The sequence below is a fragment of the Triticum aestivum genome, chromosome 7A (assembly GCF_018294505.1).
Source record: "Triticum aestivum cultivar Chinese Spring chromosome 7A, IWGSC CS RefSeq v2.1, whole genome shotgun sequence".
NCBI classification, from domain to species: Eukaryota; Viridiplantae; Streptophyta; class Magnoliopsida; order Poales; family Poaceae; genus Triticum; species Triticum aestivum.
Genome location: NC_057812.1, coordinates 368,936,816 through 368,955,747, shown reverse-complemented (window position 1 = coordinate 368,955,747; position 18,932 = coordinate 368,936,816).

Here is an 18,932-nt window from a genome sequence, read left to right as displayed (position 1 = left end):
CTCCACAGGGAATTGAAGTTGATAAAGCCAAGATTGAAGCTATTGAGAGTTGGCCGCAGCCCAAAACGGTCACACAAGTGAGGAGTTTTCTTGGCCTCGCTGGATTCTATAGGCGTTTTGATGAGGACATCAATACAATTGTTACACCCACAGCCCCTGCTGCTATACATACTGGACCAATTACTAGAGCTCGTGCACGCCAACTAAATTACCAGGTACTTTCGTTTCTTGGTAATGATTCTAATGTTCATGAGAATATGATGCTGCCTAAATTGGATACATTTGTTTTGCTTACAAATGAAGGGCCTAGCTTGGAGAAGGATGAACATTGGAGCAAGAACAAGCATGGAGATAATGGCATGCGCAAGGGAAACAAGAACGGAGTTACAAGTGATGATTTCAGGACTTTGAAGCCACCATAATGGGTGCATGAAGCCTTGGACGAAATATACAAGATGCCACTTCATAAATTTCGTCCCGAGGCTATTTTAGGTGCTGCGTCACCTTATTATTGGGCCAGGCCCATGTAATTTCGAAATACATAAGTATAGGCTATTTTTAGAGTCCGTATGTGTGGGGAAACAAGAGATAGGGTTGATTTCGGACCCCTCCACCAAGGGCCACGAAATTCCCCCCCTCTTCCTCCATATATACAGCCCTTAGGGCATCGTTTAGACTTTGGGTTTTGTTTAGATTAAAAGTTCGCCATAGCTGCAACTTCGCGTACTTCGTTTGTGTTCAACGACCAGACAAAGGCGTCACAGAACCCCACCTTGATCAATAAAGCTTTCATCTTATATTCGCAATATCCAGATTGCAATCTCAGTTTCTTGCTTGTTCTTCGTTTGCTCGCAGGAAACAGACCCTCATGGTCAGGTTGATCGTGCTCCGGCGTGGTCAATAACCTCTCGGAATTGGTTTAGCGATTGCTAAGGCGCGACGTCCTCGCACGTTCGTAGTCGGATCGTCAAAGTCGACTTCCACCAAAGCGAAATCCATCATCTCATCGAAAGACGGGACACCTTTGCCTCTATCAAGTGGTATCAGATTTCCAGGTTGCTCGGTGAGATTTTACAGTTTTTCGTAGTTTAGATCGAGTCTGTTCTTCATACCTACAGTCCACGAAAAAGCCACACAAAAAAATTAGGGTTAGTTCATCATATCCGAACCAATCTGAGCCTTTGCATAATCTTTTTAGGGTTTTGCTTTGTTGAATTTGCGGTTGCATCGTCGTGTCTAGTTGCTGGTCTTAGAGTCTAGTCTTTTAGAGTTTCGAGTTCTGGTCATAAGTTGTCACGCCGCCGCCGCACCATCATCATCGCCCCTGCCATCTACCACCACCGCTCCGAATTCGTATCCATATACCACCACCAATCCGTGTCAATATACCACCACCGATCCATATCCATATACTACCACCGCTACCACCACCGCTGCCATATACCACCACCATATATCCACCACCAATCCGAGTTCCTTGCTTATTAGGGTTGTTTTCGAGATCCATCTAGATTCCGATTCGTGTTTCCTTGCCGGAGTAGGTTTCGGAAAAAAAAAATTGGTCGAAAAATTTCGTGCCCATCCTGTCAGTTTGAGCTAGGAAGAGTTTTGAGACACTCGCCATTATAGTGATTTTTCGCAAAAAAAAAAGCAGCGCAAAAAAAAAAGAGCGCAAAAAAAAAGAGCGAAAAAAAATAAAAATTCAGAGTGTGCTTTTCCCTTGTTTAGGTGCCGCGCCGTGATTTTGTTGGTGTTCTAGGCTCGCGTCTCTAGCACAGTCTAGCCTAGGACCAGCACAGTACCGTCGTTGAGCGTTTATTCAACTTTGCATCTCTGAATTGATTATTGCTGACCCTTTTTGCTACCATAGTATAAGCCTTCCCAGCTCCACATACATCTACGTCGTGCGTTTGACTCTCCCTGGTAATCGCTCTATCCAAGCTTTGAGAGTTTTGACTACAACGGTTGCCGATCACCGCCTGTTGCTGGGTAAGAACTGGTAAGAATTTGAGTTTTGCTTGACGGATTTGTGACACCCACCACCACCACTTGTTCGTAGTCTGTAGGATCATATTCTTGTGTGTTTCTATTGCTGCTAACCATGCCAGGATCACAAGCCGACGAGATTGACTGGGAGAATTTATCGAACAAGGAGCTTCATGATAAGTTTCAGCAAATGATGACTGAACAGGTGCAAGATGTGCTGAACAATTTTGAAGAGGCCATGGAGAAGATCACTGGCCTTGAGAAGACGTTTGAAACAAAGCTCGATAACATATTTAATGAATTGCTCGCGCGTCTTCCACCACCACCACCCGCTGCACCTAACGCACCTCTCCAACAACAACAACAACGACTACCTCCACGTCGCGAAATAGACCTTCGCCGAGCGAGCCGTGTTCCTCTTGCGTTTGGCCAAACTGTTGGTGCTGCTGTTGATACTTCTGTGGCTCCTGCTACTGCTGTTGCTGGTACCCAGGAGGATGATGAGTATGCGGGCGATTATGAGGATGAGGTTGATCAAAATCAGATCTACGAGCAGCCACCAGCACCACCACCAGCAGGTCGACCTCAGGTATATATTCGTAATGGTAGGCCTGCACCACCACCTCAGGTACGAGATGATGTCCATATTCCTAAACTGAAATTGAATATTCCACCATTTGAGGGTAGATATGTTCCTGATATATATCTTACTTGGGAGTTAGAAACTGAACAACGATTTACATGTTTACAATATCCTGAGGAGAGACGAGTTGTTGCTGCTGTTTGTGCTTTCACTAGTTTTGCATGTGTATGGTGGTCTGAACATTGTAGATTATATCCTATTCCAACTACTTGGGCTGCTTTGAAAACTGCTATGCGTACGCGTTGGGTTCCACCATATTATCAACGTGAATTGCTTCAAAAATTGCAGCGTTTAAGACAAGAAAAAAATTCTGTAGAAGAATATTATCAGGAATTACAAACTGGCATGATTAGATGTGGTATTGTTGAGGAGAATGAAGCTATGCTTGCACGTTTTCTGGGTGGATTAAATAGAGAGATTCAGACCATTCTAGACTATAAGGAGTATACTAATATCACTCGTTTATTCCATCTTGCTTGTAAAGCTGAACGTGAAGTGCAGGATCGACAAGCATTGGGGCGAACTAACTTTTCTGCAGGCCGATCTTCATCATGGACACCACGTGCATCTTCTACTTCAACTGCACCAGCACCTCCATCCGGTGCCACCTCCAGCCGTGATACAAGAAAACAGGCACAACCACCATTATCTGCCAAGAGCGCACCTGCGGGGCCTGCACAGCGTTCTTCTTCTTCCATGGCATCAACAGGGCGCACAAGTGATATTATTTGTCGTCGTTGTAAGGGAGGAGGTCTGATGAGGACATCAATACAATTGTTACACCCACAGCCCCTGCTGCTATACATACTGGACCAATTACTAGAGCTCGCGCACGCCAACTAAATTACCAGGTACTTTCGTTTCTTGGTAATGATTCTAATGTTCATGAGAATATGATGCGGCCTAAATTGGATGCAATCGTTTTGCTTACAAATGAAGGGCCTAGCTTGGAGAAGGATGAACATTGGAGCAAGAACAAGCATGGAGATGATGGCATGCGCAAGGGGAACAAGAACGGAGTTACAAGTGATGATTTCAGGACTTTGAAGCCACCATAATGGGTGCATGAAGCCTTGGACGAAATATACAAGATGCCACTTCATAAATTTCGTCCCGAGGCTATTTTAGGTGCTGCGTCACCTTATTATTGGGCCAGGCCCATGTAATTTCGAAATACATAAGTATAGGCTATTTTTAGAGTCCGTATGTGTGGGGAAACAAGAGATAGGGTTGATTTCGGACCCCTCCACCTAGGGCCACGAAATTCCCCCCTCTTCCTCCATATATACAGCCCTTAGGGCATCGTTTAGACTTTGGGTTTTGTTTAGATTAAAAGTTCGCCATAGCTGCAACTTCGCGTACTTCGTTTGTGTTCAACGACCAGACAAAGGCGTCACAGAACCCCACCTTGATCAATAAAGCTTTCATCTTATATTCGCAATATCCAGATTGCAATCTTAGTTTCTTGCTTGTTCTTCGTTTGCTCGCAGGAAACAGACCCTCGTGGTCAGGTTGATCGTGCTCCGGCGTGGTCAATAACCTCTCGGAGTTGGTTTAGCGATTGCTAAGGCGCGACGTCCTCGCACGTTCGTAGTCGGATCGTCAAAGTCGACTTCCACCAAAGCGAAATCCACCATCTCATCGAAAGACGGGACACCTTTGCCTCTATCAAAATCTATCCTTACGCAAATGTAACCAAACAAGATCTCCAGGTGCAAACACAACATGTTTTCTACCCTTATCTCCAGCAAGTTTATATTTAGCATTCATACGCTCAATGTTTTCCTTAGTTAACTCATGCATTTTTAAAATCAATTCAGCACGTTGTTTAGCATCAAAATTAACCTTCTCCGAAGATGGAAGAGGCAACAAATCAATAGGTGCACGAGGTAGGAAACCATACACAACTTCAAAAGGGCACATCTTAGTAGTAGAATGCAATGAACGATTATAAGCAAATTCAATATGAGGCAAGCATTCCTCCCACATTTTCTTATATTCTTCAAAACAGCCCTAAGCATAGTAGACAACGTTCTATTGACTACTTCAGTTTGTCCATCAGTTTGGGGGTGACAAGTAGTACTAAAAAGCAGTTTAGTCCCCAACTTAGCCCATAAACATCTCCAAAAGTGGCTAAGAAATTTAGTATCACGATCTGAAACAATAGTATTTGGCACACCATGCAAGCGAATAATTTCACGAAAGAACAAATCAGCAACATTAACAGCATCACCGCTTTTATGACATGGTATAAAGTGTGCCATTTTCGAGAATCTATCCACGACAACAAATATGCTATCCCTCCCCTTCTTTGTTCGAGGTAAACCTAAAACAAAGTCCATAGATATATCCTCCCAAGGAACACTAGGTACAGGCAAAGGCATATATAAACCATGAGGATTGAGTCGTGACTTAGCTTTTTGACATGTAGTGCATCGAGCAATAAAACGCTCAACATCCCGTCTCATCTTTGGCCAAAAGAAATGTGTAGCAAGTACGTCCTCCGTCTTCTTCACGCCAAAGTGTCCCATTAATCCTCCTCCATGCGCCTCCTGCAACAACAAAAGACGAACGGAGCTAGCTGGAATGCATAGCTTGTTAGCACGAAACACAAATCCATCGTTAATGAGAAACTTGTTCCACATTCTTCCTTCTTTACAATTCTGCATTACATCTTTAAAATCAGCATCATGCACATATTGATCTTTGATGGTCTCCAAACCAAATATTTTGAAGTCAAGTTGTGAAAGCATAGTATAGCGGCGAGACAATGCATCAGCAATAACATTTTCTTTTCCCTTCTTGTGTTTAATGACATAAGGGAAAGTCTCAATGAATTCAACCCATTTAGCATGTCTACGATTCAGTTTAGCTTGACTTTTAATATGTTTCAAAGATTCATGATCAGAATGTATAACAAATTCTTTGGGCCATAAATAATGTTGCCATGTTTCTAAAGTCCGAACAAGAGCATATAATTCTTTATCATAAGTAGAATAATTCAGACTAGGCCCACTCAATTTTTCAGAAAAGTATGCAACAGGTTTGCCATCTTGTAATAACACACCTCCTAATCCAGTTCCACTAGCATCACATTCAAGCTCAAAAGTCTTATTAAAATCAGGAAGTTGGAGTAAAGGAGCATGTGTCAACTTATCTTTCAATACCGTGAAGGCTTCTTCCTGTGCGGTACCCCAAACAAAAGGCACATCCTTCTTTGTAAGCTCGTTGAGAGGTGCAGCAATGGTGCTGAAATCTCTCACAAAACGCCTATAGAATCCAACGAGGCCAAGAAAACTCCTCACTTGTGTGACCGTTTTGGGCTGCGGCCAACTCTCAATAGCTTCAATCTTGGCTTTGTCAACTTCAATTCCCTGTGGAGTAACAACATAGCCAAGAAAAGATACTCGGTCGGTGCAAAAGGTGCACTTCCCAAGGTTACCAAACAAACGTGCATCACGTAGAGCAATAAAAACAGCACGTAAATGTTCCAAATGTTCCTCCAAAGATCTGCTATAAATCAATATGTCATCAAAGTAAACTACCACAAATCGTCCAATGAAAGCACGTAAAACTTCGTTCATTAATCTCATGAAAGTACTAGGTGCATTAGTTAATCCAAAAGGCATGACTAACCACTCATATAATCCAAACTTAGTTTTAAATGTTGTTTTCCATTCATCTCCCAATTTCATACGAATTTGATGGTAGCCACTACGCAAATCAACTTTGGAGAATATTGTAGAGCCACTCAATTCATCAAGCATATCATCTAGCCTAGGAATAGGATGACGATAACGAATAGTAATATTATTAATGCCTCTACAATCAACACACATACGTGATGTACCATCCTTTTTCGGCACTAGAATAATAGGAACAGCACAAGGACTAATGATGAGGACATCAATACAATTGTTACACCCACAGCCCCTGCTGCTATACATACTGGACCAATTACTAGAGCTCGTGCACGCCAACTAAATTACCAGGTACTTTCGTTTCTTGGTAATGATTCTAATGTTCATGAGAATATGATGCTGCCTAAATTGGATACATTTGTTTTGCTTACAAATGAAGGGCCTAGCTTGGAGAAGGATGAACATTGGAGCAAGAACAAGCATGGAGATGATGGCATGCGCAAGGGGAACAAGAACGGAGTTACAAGTGATGATTTCAGGACTTTGAAGCCACCATAATGGGTGCATGAAGCCTTGGACGAAATATACAAGATGCCACTTCATAAATTTCGTCCCGAGGCTATTTTAGGTGCTGCGTCACCTTATTATTGGGCCAGGCCCATGTAATTTCGAAATACATAAGTATAGGCTATTTTTAGAGTCTGTATGTGTGGGGAAACAAGAGATAGGGTTGATTTCGGATCCCTCCACCAAGGGCCACGAAATTCCCCCCCCTCTTCCTCCATATATACAGCCCTTAGGGCATCGTTTAGACTTTGGGTTTTGTTTAGATTAAAAGTTCGCCATAGCTGCAACTTCGCGTACTTCGTTTGTGTTCAACGACCAGACAAAGGCGTCACAGAACCCCACCTTGATCAATAAAGCTTTCATCTTATATTCGCAATATCCAGATTGCAATCTTAGTTTCTTGCTTGTTCTTCGTTTGCTCGCAGGAAACAGACCCTCGTGGTCAGGTTGATCGTGCTCCGGCGTGGTCAATAACCTCTCGGAGTTGGTTTAGCGATTGCTAAGGCGCGACGTCCTCGCACGTTCGTAGTCGGATCGTCAAAGTCGACTTCCACCAAAGCGATATCCATCATCTCATCGAAAGATCGGGACCCTCGCCTCTATCAAAAACTAAGTTTGGATTATATGAGTGGTTAGTCATGCCTTTTGGGTTAACTAATGCACCTAGTACTTTCATGAGATTAATGAACGAAGTTTTACGTGCTTTCATTGGACGATTTGTGGTAGTTTACTTTGATGACATATTGATTTATAGCAGATCTTTGGAAGAACATTTGGAACATTTACGTGCTGTTTTTATTGCTCTACGTGATGCACGTTTGTTTGGTAACCTTGGGAAGTGCACCTTTTGCACCGACCGAGTATCTTTTCTTGGCTATGTTGTTACTCCACAGGGAATTGAAGTTGATAAAGCCAAGATTGAAGCTATTGAGAGTTGGCCGCAGCCCAAAACGGTCACACAAGTGAGGAGTTTTCTTGGCCTCGCTGGATTCTATAGGCGTTTTGTGAGAGATTTCAGCACCATTGCTGCACCTCTCAATGAGCTTACAAAGAAAGATGTGCTTTTTCTTTGGGGTACCGCACAGGAAGAAGCCTTCACGGTATTGAAAGATAAGTTGACACATGCTCCTTTACTCCAACTTCCTGATTTTAATAAGACTTTTGAGCTTGAATGTGATGCTAGTGGAATTGGATTAGGAGGTGTGTTATTACAAGATGGCAAACCTGTTGCATACTTTTCTGAAAAATTGAGTGGGCCTAGTCTGAATTATTCTACTTATGATAAAGAATTATATGCTCTTGTTCGGACTTTAGAAACATGGCAACATTATTTATGGCCCAAAGAATTTGTTATACATTCTGATCATGAATCATTGAAACATATTAAAAGTCAAGCTAAACTGAATCGTAGACATGCTAAATGGGTTGAATTCATTGAGACTTTCCCTTATGTCATTAAACACAAGAAGGGAAAAGAAAATGTTATTGCTGATGCTTTGTCTCGTCGCTATACTATGCTTTCATAACTTGACTTCAAAATATTTGGTTTGGAGACCATCAAAGATCAATATGTGCATGATGCTGATTTTAAAGATGTAATGCATAATTGTAAAGAAGGAAGAATGTGGAACAAGTTTGTTGTTAACGATGGATTTGTGTTTCGTGCTAACAAGCTATGCATTCCAGCTAGCTCCGTGCGTCTTTTGTTGTTGCAGGAGGCGCATGGAGGAGGATTAATGGGACACTTTGGCGTGAAGAAGACGGAGGACGTACTTGCTACACATTTCTTTTGGCCAAAGATGAGACGGGATGTTGAGCGTTTTATTGCTCGATGCACTACATGTCAAAAAGCTAAGTCACGACTCAATCCTCATGGTTTATATATGCCTTTGCCTGTACCTAGTGTTCCTTGGGAGGATATATCTATGGACTTTGTTTTAGGTTTACCTCGAACAAAGAAGGGGAGGGATAGCATCTTTGTTGTCGTGGATAGATTCTCGAAAATGGCACACTTTATACCATGTCATAAAAGCGATGATGCTGTTAATGTTGCTGATTTGTTCTTTCGTGAAATTATTCGCTTGCATGGTGTGCCAAATACTATTGTTTCAGATCGTGATACTAAATTTCTTAGCCACTTTTGGAGATGTTTATGGGCTAAGTTGGGGACTAAACTGCTTTTTAGTACTACTTGTCACCCCCAAACTGATGGACAAACTGAAGTAGTCAATAGAACGTTGTCTACTATGCTTAGGGCTGTTTTGAAGAATAATAAGAAAATGTGGGAGGAATGCTTGCCTCATATTGAATTTGCTTATAATCGTTCATTGCATTCTACTACTAAGATGTGCCCTTTTGAAGTTGTGTATGGTTTCCTACCTCGTGCACCTATTGATTTGTTGCCTCTTCCATCTTCGGAGTAGGTTAATTTTGATGCTAAACAACTTGCTGAATTGATTTTAAAAATGCATGAGTTAACTAAGGAAAACATTGAGCGCATGAATGCTAAATATAAACTTGCTGGAGATAAGGGTAGAAAACATGTTGTGTTTGCACCTGGAGATCTTGTTTGGTTACATTTGCGTAAGGATAGATTTCCTGATTTGCGCAAATCAAAGTTAATGCCACGTGCTGATGGTCCCTTTAAGGTGTTAGAGAAAATAAATGATAATGCATATAAACTTGAGCTGCCTGCAGATTTTGGGGTTAGTCCCACTTTTAACATTGCAGATTTGAAGCCTTATTTGGGTGAGGAAGATGAACTTCCGTCGAGGACGACTTCATTTCAAGAAGGGGAGGATGATGAGGACATCAATACAATTGTTACACCCACAGCCCCTGCTGCTATACATACTGGACCAATTACTAGAGCTCGTGCACGCCAACTAAATTACCAGGTACTTTCGTTTCTTGGTAATGATTCTAATGTTCGTGAGAATATGATGCTGCCTAAATTGGATACATTTGTTTTGCTTACAAATGAAGGGCCTAGCTTGGAGAAGGATGAACATTGGAGCAAGAACAAGCATGGAGATGATGGCATGCGCAAGGGAAACAAGAACGGAGTTACAAGTGATGATTTCAGGACTTTGAAGCCACCATAATGGGTGCATGAAGCCTTGGACGAAATATACAAGATGCCACTTCATAAATTTCGTCCCGAGGCTATTTTAGGTGCTGCGTCACCTTATTATTGGGCCAGGCCCATGTAATTTCGAAATACATAAGTATAGGCTATTTTTAGAGTCCGTATGTGTGGGGAAACAAGAGATAGGGTTGATTTCGGACCCCTCCACCAAGGGCCACGAAATTTCCCCCTCTTCCTCCATATATACAGCCTTTAGGGCATCGTTTAGACTTTGGGTTTTGTTTAGATTAAAAGTTCGCCATAGCTGCAACTTCGCGTACTTCGTTTGTGTTCAACGACCAGACAAAGGCGTCACAGAACCCCACCTTGATCAATAAAGCTTTCATCTTATATTCGCAATATCCAGATTGCAATCTCAGTTTCTTGCTTGTTCTTCGTTTGCTCGCAGGAAACAGACCCTCGTGGTCAGGTTGATCGTGCTCCGGCGTGGTCAATAACCTCTCGGAGTTGGTTTAGCGATTGCTAAGGCGCGACGTCCTCGCACGTTCGTAGTCGGATCGTCAAAGTCGACTTCCACCAAAGCGAAATCCATCATCTCATCGAAAGACGGGACACCTTTGCCTCTATCAGTCGGTCCTAAACAAAAGGTTATTAACCCCTTTCCGCGACGGCATATGGAACCGTCTCCAAGTGAGTGTGGGCGATAGGGGGTCCTTCCCACACGACCCAGAAACTGTCGGGGATAGGGAGCCTTGATGCATACAGTTGTCCCTGTATAACCGGTTCCGATATCTCGAATATCCCAAACGCTTCATCCTTGCTACTCGTTTGTGCTTGCATTGCCATCGCAGTCGGAGTTTTGTGGTTCTGCCAAAAACCAGGCAGATTCTACGCACAGGAGATTTATGATGCCTGGCACATCACAAACAGTTCATGATTATAAACCATGTACGATAGGTAGACAATCACACACATTTAGTTTTCCGGCACCGTATGTGATAGTGTCTGACATCACACACACTTTGCAAACGGCAACTGTGTGCATGCTTGCACACGTTTCCTCTCTGTGAACCATCTCGGATTATGGTGTATATAGCGAACGTTTGTGTTTTACCAACCGTGTGTGCTGTAATGACCCGCACAACGTAATTTCTCCCTAATTTAATTGCTGCTATTTAAAATTGTACCTAATTTAAACTTTAAAGTAGGCTATAGCTTTATTCATATCCATCAGGTTCAAACAACCAATGCATTATTCGATTCACATGTACATATGTTTAAGAATTACAGAAGCGCCAAATAAAGAATGATGTACCAGGTTTCTATACTTGTACTATTACAGATGGTAAAGAAAGAGGCGGCAGACATTCCAGTTGCTGAACAAGGTGAAGCGGAATGGCCCTATTGTGCTCTCCTAGATGCAGAAGGCATGCAGGACTCTAGTCGAACCCCTTGTGATGGTTGGCCACCAATCATGTAGTTTGAGAGCTAATCTTGAGTAAACTGCTTCAGGATGCACTGCAAAAGAAAAAAATTCAGATATTTTCATCTAACACAACTCATTACGGGCCGTAAAAAGAAGGCTACAAGGTTCTTACTTACCATCCTGCAGTTCACTGTTGTCTTGCATAAAGTGTAAAAAATAGTTCGATTGACATCTTTTGACCCATTTTAGTAACAATCTTTATCAGTTTCCCCACTAGATGCTGGTTCATGAATATCTCATTGCCCCATGCGCAAAAAGGGTCGAAGTGTGGATCTTTGGCAATGATATATGTACCTAAAAGCACCAAGTTAATATTAGAAGCTAAACAACAATTGAAAAATGATGTAGTACAACATTCCATCCATCCCATTATATAAGATTTTATTACATGTATATATAGACATCATCAGAACATTAAGGTAACACTCTTCCTTGTTGCTATGTAGCCTGGGATTGCATATTTAGTCATTCAGTACAAGGCATGTTGCTAAACAACAATTTTAAAACGAAAAGGCATGTTAACTACAATATCCTTAACAGTAACCAAATATCGTAATTCATAGTGGTATTGTTGAAACTGTTATTGATGAAATTGAACTGCACAACAAATAGTTGCACATATAGAGCATCACATTGTGAAGAACTGAAATAAACAAGTCATAAGGACATCTCTAGGCGATCCTTAAAAAGTTAAAGGACTAAAACCCTTAGTGGATATATATATATACTCCAGCAATTTTTGGCCTTTTCTAGTCGATCCCCTAAACTTAAGGTTGTAAACTTCAATTTGATCAAGTTCAAAGCAGGTTCAACCGAAAGTAGCATGCATTCAAACATAAACATAGATAGTTTTTCATAACCGAACATAAAACATAAATTTAAACTAAGCTAAAGTACTTCCGGTCGAAGTAGAGGTCGAGCCAATCCTTCCTCGTCATGTACGGTGTGCCGCGAGACGGGTCCGAGCCAGTACCGTCGGCGGGGTTGTTGGGGAAGGCACTCCACCACTCGTCCACGTCGATCTCCTCGTCCTGGGGGCCCACCTCGACGCCCTCCGTGCCGCCTTCGACCTCGCCATCAGAGGAGAGCACGATAACCTCGCCGCCGTCCTCGTCGCGTTCGACCTCGTCATCAGAGGAGAGCGCGATAACCTTGCCGCCCTCCTCACCAGCAAAGATCGCCAGCTCCGCCTCCACGAGCTCCGGGTGCTGCCGGCGGAGCTCTTGCATGTAGACCTCATCGGCGGCCTCGGCCTCGAGACGCTCCCACGCCTCGCGGTCCTCCCGCGCCATAGCCGAGCTCACCACCCCTGGCTCCGACGGAATGAGGTGGACCGGGCGTGTGCCGAAGGGGAAATTGAGCCTAGCCGCCGCGCCATGGTAGAGGACTTTCCAGCGGTCGTACTCCATGGTCGCGAGCTCAGCCGTATGGAAACTACCGAGCCACCGGTGAGTGTGGGTCTCTCGATCTGTAATCTCAGCGACCCACGTTCCCCAACGCCACTACCGAACCCCAAGGTAGGACTTCATCGGCTGCTGGGTCCGGGGGGGCAGGGAAGTCCTCGAACCGGTGTAAGGGCGCGGCGACAGGCGGATCAGGAAACTGGCGATGGCGGATCGGGCCCGCGGTGGACGATGGGGACACCTCGGCAGCCACCTCGCCGACGTCGAGCAAAAAGGCTGCGATAAACCTCTTTTTGGCCATTGGCTACTCGAGCTCCCCGACACATAGGCAAAGGTTGAGGATGGAGGCGCCGCCGATGGAGGCGCCAGCGATAGCGACGACCTACCAATGGTTTCGAGGGTTGTGTGTGTCTGTGTGAGTGGAGGTTGTGTTTGAGGAAATACTGCGGCAACTGAAAATTTTACTAGGTGGGAGTAACAAGGCGGGGCTACTGCAAAATTTGGATCAAGGGCGAGCAGATATTTTTGAGATTGCGAGGGATGTAGAGGTGGGAGTAAAATGCTGGGGCTACTGAAAATTTGAATCAAGGGACTGAATCAGAGAGGGATGCAGAGGCGGGAGTTTTGGGAGAGCGAGCTAGTGTGCTTGACACGTCGGTTGTGGACTATAGCCGACACACCTTCTCGCGTAAGCCATAGGCGTACTATACACTGACGGTGCTCCAAGATATTTTGTACTACATCTCACACGGTTGCTGATAATAAACTGTGTGCGATCTACTTGATTTTTCATCTTGATTTGAATTACATAATGGGGTCACAACGGCAATGGACGGTGTTTGAATTGCTAGACCTTTTATCTGCAGTGAACATGAAATTGTATGTGTCTCGTAAAAGAATTGGAATTATCAGGGTTCGCTTGGACATTTCATACATTAAACTGGTTTTCTAGCCATTTCAGGTGCACAATTCAAAATTAAACTACATGCACATGCTCCGGTGCATACAAATTGGTTGAAAAATCAAATATGTGTCCTTCAGTGCATGCTTAGGTCCCATGGAAGAAATGGGAATGAATTTTTTGGGGTTCGTTTGGCCTTTTTTATAGATTAACTAGGTTTTCTAGGCATTTTATGCATAATTCAAATTTCAACTACAAGCACATGCTCTAATGCACCAAAGTTGGTTGAAAAATCACATTGTGTCCTTGGGTGAATTTCTAGGTCCCATGCAAGAGATGGGAATGAATTTCAAACACCAAGGCACTGTTGATTGCCGGCAAAACATAGAGATGCCTCGTTTTCAAATTTGAGTAAATCCAAAACTCGTCTAAAATTCATGAAACTTGGCATGCTATCATGGAGCGGCATCAACATGCCGTTGTGAAAATTTTGCCCCATTTGGGGCAAGTTTGGGTATAAGCTTCTCACAATTCGATAGGGAACGTACCACCTTTGGGGCCGAGACGATATCCGTTGCCTCTTATTACTTTCAAAAAAATTCTAGTGTCAACATAGAACAACAGGAGTGTTGTGTTCAATCTTGGAATTTTCCGGGGTTCGTTTGGCCTTTTTTATACATTAACTGGGTTTTCTGTGCATTTTATGTGCATAATTCAAATTTGAACTACAAGCACATGCTCCAATGCACCAAAGTTGGTTGAAAAATCACATGTGTGTCCTTGGGTGAATTTCTAGGTCCCATGCAAGAGATGGGAATGAATTTCAAACACCATGGCACTGTTGATTGCCAGCAAAACGTTGAGATGCCTGGTTTTTAAGTTCTAGTAAATCCAAAACTCGTCTGAAATTCATGAAACTTAGCATGCTATCATCGAGCGGCATCAACATGTTGTGTTAAAAGAATTGTCCCATTTGGGGCAGGTTTGGGTATATGCTTCTCACAAACCAGAGCTTTTCAGAAAAAGCATGATGGTTTGGGTAGGGAACTTCCCACCTTTGGGGATGAAATGATATCCGTTGCCTCTTATTTCTTTCAAAATTTTCTTGTGTCAACATAGAACAATAGGAGTGTTGTGTCAATTATTGTGATTTTTCGGGGTTCATCTGGACATTTTTATGCATTAACTGGGTTTTCTAGGCATTTTATGTGCATAATTCAAATGTGAACTACAAGCACATGCTCCAATGCACCAAAGTTGGTTGAAAAATCACATGTGTGTCCTTGGGTGAATTTCTAGGTCCCATGCAAGAGATGGGAATGGAATTCAAACACCATGGCACTGTTGATTACCGGCAAAACTTTGATATGCGTAGTTTTTAAATTCTAGTAAATCCAAAACTCGTCTGAAGTTCATGAAACTTGGCATGCTTTCATGGAGCGGCATGAACATGCCGTGGTGAAAATTTTGTCCCATTTGGGGCAGGTTCGGGTATAAGCTTCTCACAACAAGCATGATGGTTTCGATAGGGAACATACCACCTTTGGTGATGGGACGATATCCGTTGCCTCTTATTGCTTTCAAAAAAATTCACTTGTCAACATAGAACAACAGGAGTGTTGTGTCGATTTTTGGGATTTTTCGGGGTTCGTTTGGACATTTTTATGCATTAGTTGAGTTTTCAATGCATTTATGTTCATAATTGAAATTTGAACTACATGCACATGCTCCAGTGCATATAAATTGGTTGAAAAATCAAATTTGTGTCCTTGGGTGCATGATGAGGTCCCATGCAAGAAATGGGAATGACTTTCAAACACCATGGCACCATTGATTGCCGGCAAAATGTTGAGATGCCTCATTTTTAAATTCTAGTAAATCCAAAACTTGTCTGAAATTCATGAAACTTGGCATGCTTTCATGGAGCGGCATCAACATGTCGTGGTAAAAGTTTTGTCCCGTCTAGGGCAGGTTTGGGTATAAGCTTCTCACAACAAGCATCATGGTTTCGATAGGGAATGTCCCACCTTTGGGGACGAAACGATATCCACTGCCTCTTATTGCTTCCAAAAATTTTCTCGTGTCAACATAGAACAACAGGAGTGTTGTTTCTATTTTTGTGATTTTTCGGGGTTCTTTTGAACATTTTTATGCATTAACTGAGTTTTCAATGCATTTATGTGTATAATTCAAATTTGAACTACATGCACATGCTCCAGTGCATATAAATTGGTTGAAAAATCAAATATGTGTCCTTGGGTGCATGCTTAGGTCCCATGCAATATACGGGAATGAATTTCAAACACCAGGGCACCGTTGATTGCCAACAAAACATTGAGATGCCAGGTTTTTAAATTCTAGTAAATCCAAAACTCGTCCGAAATTCATGAAACTTGGCATGCTATCATGGAATGGCGCCCAACATGATGTGGTATTTTTCGTGTCCATTTTGAGAGAAGGCGGGCGCAAATAATGACAGCCAACAAAGGCATTTGAAAAAATAGCTGCCACTTAATATCTCAAACATTTGTATAATTCAAAACGTGTGCGTTCTTTTAACCATTCATGTGACGCCACATGTCTTCGTTTTAATGGCTCTAGGAGGTGCCGTGTGGACAGCTGCTTGACCTTGACTGAATGGGAGGCGTGCGAGCGTAGTCCGGTGCGCAGGCTGACCGAGAGGTATGCAAGCTGTCCTCCAATGCGCATGCTCACCGGGAAGCGTGCAAGCTTTACGCTGCGCGGGCTCACCTTCCATGGCCGCCCGCCTTCCTCTCCATTAATGGTGCCCGAGTCGCTGTTTAATATGGGCGGCCTTACTGTTCGCCTCCCATTCCCCTCCCCCCTGCAGACCTCCACCGCCATGGCACAGAATGATCATCTGCCACTAGTCTTCAAGTTTGGTGAAGTTGACTCCAAGCCAGAGGAGATAGAAAATAAGGAGGAATGGGGCCTCATGGACATGGCCCAGAACGAGTTGGCCGCGGCGGTTGCTGCCCCCGTTCCCATCCCAGCTCCCATCCACGCGCCCGCGCCAGCGACCATCCCCGTAGCATTGACGGGCTGGTCGCCAAGCACTATCGCTGAGCTGGAAGCCGCGGGCGTCAGCGAGGTCTCCGCGGACCCGCACGAGCTCGTGTACATGCCAGCGCCAGCGCCCGTGCCCGTGCGAGTCCCTCCACCCACCGTGCCGCCGGCCCCCATGCGCTTGGCTGCATCCACCGCGCTCGTGCGCGCCCCTCCACCCACTGCGGCGCTAGTCCCCGTGCATTTGGCTGCACCCGCCGCGCCCGTGCGCCCCCCCTCAGCAGCATGGGACGCTGCCATCGACCATACCTCTCAACGGCTCCAGTTGTCGTCCTCCCGCGCCCTGCCCATCGATCGCGCGATGACATGATGTTTGATTTACACATGAAGAACATTTTGTGCTGCCTTGAAGACTTCAACAACGACGTCCCGAAGGACGACAATGACGGCACGGCACACCGCCTCCACCGCCGCCGGAAATAGTTTTTGGGGGTCTAATACTGTATCTCAAATTCTCGATCATATGAATATAAATTCGCAGTGTGACTGAATGAAAGATATGGTTTGAACGAACTTGCGTTTTTCTCTCTTAATGTATAGACTTATCAAATGATTTTATTTTGAAAAAACGTCAATGGTTTTTAAATATAAAACACTCATCGCAAACGTTTTAGTTCGAACACCAGTATGCAAACCGACAGCTTCCCCAGGAAGCCAAGGGAAATGTGTCGAGCAGGATTTCCGCATCCCTTCAACGCAAACGGTTGTTTTGCATGACCTAGGTGCAATCACGTACAAATAATTGGGTAAGATTTACATATCTGTCATTTTTGGTATGTTGCCATTTCTCAAACTGGAAAGATCGACATTTGTTTATCTAGTAACATTTCCATTTGTCAACCTTGTAACACTGCGATTTGTCAAAATATGCAGCTACAAATCACTAGCACTATCTAATTTTTGCAACTAAAATCACTAGCACTGTTCATATGGACACCACCAGCAGGCGTGAGTTCATGGACGCATATGAAAATGTACCATTGATTACATACAACAAGTCATCAACCCACAACGACAACGAGGATACACGTTGGATTATAGATCATTTCCAACAAAACATTCTAGTAAAGTTTTTCTCACACAACAAATAAGAAAGCGATGAAATGAACTTCAGCTCAACCACTCATCGGCATTGGAAACGCTTGCTTTGAACCAGAAGTGATTCTCTGGGAAGGGCCAGCTACTGTCAATCTCAAGACCAACGCAGGACTAATCATCTAGGCTAAAGCGGCCTACTATATCACGACCAGGGTAGGGAACCACCGCAATGTCCGAGGTATAGATACAGTTGCTTCTCATAAATGGTAGTAACGTTGTGTCAACAGCAGCTGGATCGCCTTCCACCATCATTGGATAGTTTTGTCCAAGGAAGAGCGAGTTTCCTCCAAGACTTTCAATACTGAACCAGGGAGAAGGTGTTGGCGCTAGTACACCAGTATCCATCCCGAATACCCTGCAACGGATGTTGGAATAGGTCCGGAGAGTGCGACCATACAAGAAAACACTTGCTTCCTTAGTAACATCAGTAGTGCCCCGTATAAAGACAAGAAGAGGTGATCCATCGAAATAAGTTGCCAGGCGCCATTGAGTATATGGGTCCTGCTCGTCCTCATGCCCGTGAATAAAATTTTCAAGTGTAGGTGGTGGAATGTCCACAGGACCTTGGAAACACAAGAAGGTTAATTAGTAAAGGGAAACTAGCTAACCCGCATGCATGTGGATGAAACAATTATAATTACGGTGGAAGACAAACATACCGAAATCATGAGGATTCCATGCAAAAACAGTGCCACGAGTGGTGGCAGCAAACACAAGATCCTCGTATTGAATTGCATCACAATAATCATCCATGTATAGAAACTGATTTTTGAGCAATATCCATCGAGGTGTGGAAGTAAGGAAGGCAACAAGCTTGTCGAAGATAGCAAAAACTTCATAGTTCGTGTAATCCCAAGAGCGGTTAGGAACTCGACAAATTGCTATCTTTCATAGACGACCATTACCATGAACGTATTTGAACTCACGTAGGCCATCTGTGTGCTCAACCTCTGGGTAGTCTGAGATTTTTGGAAGTGGAACCCAGTGACGAGTGTACACATTCACAAGTTCCCACTCGCAGTTGTACCCAAT